This window comes from Belonocnema kinseyi, chromosome 8 (assembly GCF_010883055.1).
Source record: "Belonocnema kinseyi isolate 2016_QV_RU_SX_M_011 chromosome 8, B_treatae_v1, whole genome shotgun sequence".
In the NCBI taxonomy this organism is placed as follows: Eukaryota; Metazoa; Arthropoda; class Insecta; order Hymenoptera; family Cynipidae; genus Belonocnema; species Belonocnema kinseyi.
In genome coordinates this window covers 17,421,045-17,425,770 of record NC_046664.1, presented here as the reverse complement: position 1 = coordinate 17,425,770, position 4,726 = coordinate 17,421,045, and positions in this window count along the sequence as shown.

The window sequence follows — 4,726 nt, the reverse complement described above, 5'->3', positions numbered from 1 at the left end:
ATTTTTAATCAAAAAGACGAAATTACAACTGAAACGATTAATCTTTATCTAGAATGATCGAATTTTCACAAAAAAGATGAATTTTTAAAGAAGAAGATTAATTTATATTTTTTAAAAACACCCAATTTTAACTAAGATAGATAATTTTCAACCAAAAAATGAATAGTTAAATTTTTACTTGAAAAATTGATATTACACTATAAAAATGAACTTTGAACTAAAATTATGAAACATTCATTTGAAATAGTTGAATTTTCAGTTAAAACAAAAATTTCAAGAAGAAAAAAATTGCAACAAATTAGAAAAAGTTTCAACTGAAATAGTTACATTCTCAGCAATAAAAAAGAATGTTTAAAATTCATCTTTTTAATTAAAAATTTTACTATTTGGTTACATTTAATTATTTTCATGAAAATTCAACTAGTTGTTAGAAAGTTGAACTACTTTATTAAACATTTATTTTATTAGTAGAATATTTCATTATTTTGTTAAAAATTGTTTTTTTTTCTTCAAATTACTTTTCTTAATTGAAAGTTGCTCGCTTTCAGTCGAAAATTCATTTATTAACATTTTTCGTTAAGAATTCATCTTTTTGGTTGAAAATTAAATCATTACATTTTTTATTGAAAACTTATCTTTTTTTATTTAAAAATATAACTAGCTCATTTAATTACTTTGTTAAAGATTTATCTTATTAGTTACAAATTTAACGATTTTGTTGAAAATTCGCCTTTTTGGTAAAAAAAGTAATTTTCGTGATTGAAAATTCAACTGACTTAATGAAAGTTGAACTCATTTTTTAATCATTCATTTTATTAGTTAAAAATTCATCTCTTGAGTTGAAAATTTAAATATTCGGTTGAAAATTCGTTAATTTTTTTATTGAAAAATAATTTTTTGGATTGTAAATTTAAATATTAGATTTTTGGCCAAAAATGGCTGGTTTTGAGTTGGAAATTATGTTATTTTGGTAGAAAATTATTAATATTAAAAAAAAACTGTTGACTATTAATGCTGGAAAATATTAATGTCCAACGAAATAATAGATTTTTCTACCAAAATCAAACAATTTTTCAATTCTAAAAAGATGAATTTACGACAAAAAAATTAATTTTGTAGTCAAAAAGACGAATTTTTTCCTCGAAGGTATGGATTTAAAAAAAAGTTCACTTTGAATTAAATAATTTAATTTTCAACTAATACCAGTCAATTTTTAACAAAAAATAGAATTGTTAAATTTGTATTTAAACAAATTGATCTTGAAGAGTTTGAAGAAATAACCTATTAGAATTTGAGAAAAAAATCTCCATTTTTTAAGGTAATTTACAAGATTATAAAGAGTTTATTCAGATATTTAGAGATTTTGCTGGATTTCAAAGGATTCAAAGGATTTTGAAATATTTCAAGGATTTTAATTGATTTTTTGGGATTTCAAAAGATCTGAAAAGATTTAAAAATATTTCAAATTTGAAGGAATTTAAGAAATATAAAGGGGTTCCGATGATTGCACGAAATTTTCAACTCTTTAAATTTATTTTTTATTTCAAAGTATAATAAAGAAGCTTGAAAGGGGATTTTGAATTTTAAGAATTTTTATGGAATTTTGTAGATTTCAAGCGATTTCAAAATAAGTCACTGAATTTCACTGGATTTTAAAGGATTTCGTGCAATACTTTTCCCCAATTTTTAAGAATATCAGAAGATTTTATTGGGATTTCAAAGATTTTAATTTATTTAAAGAGATTTCATGAAATTTCAAAAAATAAGTCACATAATTTCAAACGATTTCATGGGATACCAAAGTATTTTCTTGAATTTAGAAGAATATCATGGGATTTGATCAAGATTTTCTAAGGCTAAATTTTATATTATTTTTTTAAATAATAAAAAAACCTAAATTTTCAGAAACATAAAGAGAGTTTTTATGGTTTTAAAGGATTTAGAGAATCTTTAATGTCATAAAAGATTGTATTTAATAAATTTTAATATATTATCAAGGATTGCAAAAAATTCGGAAAGATTTCGAAATATTTCAGGAAATTTCAAAGATTTTCAAATGACTTTCAAAGATTTTAAGGGATTTTTATGAGATTTTGAAAATTTGAAGAGATTGAAAGAAATTTCAAAATATTTCAGATTTAAAAAGATTTTCAAAAATTTCGAAGGTCTTAAAAGATTGTAATTAATGAATTTTCATATATTATAAAGTATTTTAATAGATTTGGAAAGATTCCCTCGTAATTTAAAAAATTTCAATTAATTTTTAAGGATTTTAAAGATTTCGAAATATTTCATGGAATTTCAAAGATTTTAAAATGATTTTCTAGGGTTTAAGAGATTTCCATAGATTTTAATGGGTTTTTATGAGTTTCTGAAGATTTAAACAGATTTCAAAATATTTTCAAAAATGTTCAAATGTCTTAAAAAGATTGTATTTAATGAATTTTCATGTATTGTAAAGTATTTTAAGAGATTCGGAAAGGTTTCAAAGGATTTTAAAGATTTAAATTAATTTTTAAGCGATTTCAAAGATTTCGAAATGTTTCAGGAAACTTCGAAAATTTTCAAATGATTTTCAAAGATTTTAAGGGATTTTCATGGATTTTAAGAGGTTATAATGAGATCTTGTAGATTAAAAGAGATTTAAAGGAATTTCGAAATATATAAGGAGATTTCCAAATATTTGCAAAGATTTCAATAGTCTTTTTAAGATTGTCTTCAATGAATTTTAATATACTGCCAAGAATTGTAACAGATTCGAAAATATTTCAATTAATTTTTAAGGGATTTCCAAGATTTCGAAATATTTCATGGAATTTCAAAGATTTTAAAACGATTTTTCAAGTGTTTAAGGGATATTTATAAGATTTTGAAGATTTGAAGAGATTTAAAGAAATTTCGAAATATTTCATGAGATTACAAAATATTTTCAAACATTTCAAAGGTCTTGAAAGATTGTGTTTAATGATTTTAAAAATTTCAATTAATTTTAAAGCATTTCAAAAATTTTGAAATATTTTACGAAATGTCAAAGATTTAAAAATAATTTTCAAAGATTTTAAGGGATTTCTTTTAGATTTTGAAGATTTGAAGAGATTTAAAGAAATTTCAAAATATTTGAGATTTAAAAAGATTTTCAAAAATTGAAAAGGTCTTGAAAGATTGTAATTAATCAATTTTAATATATTGTGAAGTGTCTTAAGAGATTCGGAAAGATTCCCTCTGATTTTATACATTTCAATTAATTTTAAACGTTTCCAAAGATTTAAAAATATTTTACGGAATTTTAAGGATTTTAATAGAATTTTAAAGGACTTTGATTTAATTTTTAAGATTTCAAACGATTTCAAAGAGTTTCGCAGTTTTTCAAGTGAGATTCCGAGAAATTCGCTGGATTTGAAGATTCCAAAGGTTCTCATGCAATACTGAAATATTTTTACGTATTTTAAAGAATATCAGGAAATTTTAATGAGATTTCGAAGATTTCAAGGAATTTAAATAGATTTTAGGGGATTCCAAAAAAATTGAAAAGGATTTTAAGGGATTTTAAGAGATATAAAGGTAAGTAATTCAAAATATTTGGGACGATTCTCACGGATTGAAAAATTTTTAGGAAATTTTAATAAGATTTCAAAGATTTTAAGGGTACTCGTATGATTTCGAAATATTTCAAAGAATTTCAAAGATTCTAACCAATTTTAAGAGATTTTAAAGGATTTCCAAAGATTTTAAAGTATTGTAAGGGATTTGCTATTCAAAAGACTTTAATTTTAAAGTGTTTTAAGGAATTTTCAAAGACTTTGAAAGAAGCCATTGGATTTTAGTATTCGGAAAATAAAAGATTCGGAAAAATTCCCACGTATTTTAAAGATTTCCATGAATTTTAACAGAATTTCCAAGATTTCAAGGACACTCGTAATATTTTGAACTATTTCACAGAATTTCAAGGATTTAAACCAAGTTTTAGAGGCTTTTAGGGATTTAGACAGATTTCAAAGAATTACAATGAATTTTGAAAAATTTAAAGGGACTTCAATATTTTCAGTTTTTAAAGGGTTTCAACGGTTTCAAAAAATTTTCACACGATAAAAAAATGGTAAAAGATTCATTTAATTTCCTTTATGAAGATTCGTGAGAATTTTCTGACCCCCCCCCCCCCCCCCCCCCCCCCCTAACCCACCAAAAAAACCTTATCTAATTAATGGACGCTCTCTAAAGTCGAAAAAAAATTCTGAAATAGATAACTGTAGACCATTTCGTTGAACATAAATGTACAAAAGTTTCGCTTCTTTTTAAATTTAACATAACAAAGCATCAATAAAATATACAGTAAGTGAATATGGAACCTAAACGTAACGATCGAACAACTACGTACATAAAATACGTACATTGTGTACAAAAAAAAGTCGAAAATAAATTAATTAATCGACTTCAGTCAACATTTCCTGGCGTGATATCCAAACAAGGAATGAATCACAGAATCGTAGATAAAAAAAATCCAAAGAATATTAAAAAAAAAAAAAAAAACCGAATGCTTATTTCTAGGTTTGAAGAAGGTATTCATAAATACTTATACCTTATTCCTTATTCCCGATTTCTCGAGAGATTGAATCACAAGTTTGGGATTAATTCCTTCGGGTCTTTAATTATTTATGCTGCGATGATTTTCGTTTCTGGAACTTTCAATTTCAAATTCACCGACTGAATTCTCAAGTAAAGGCTGTGG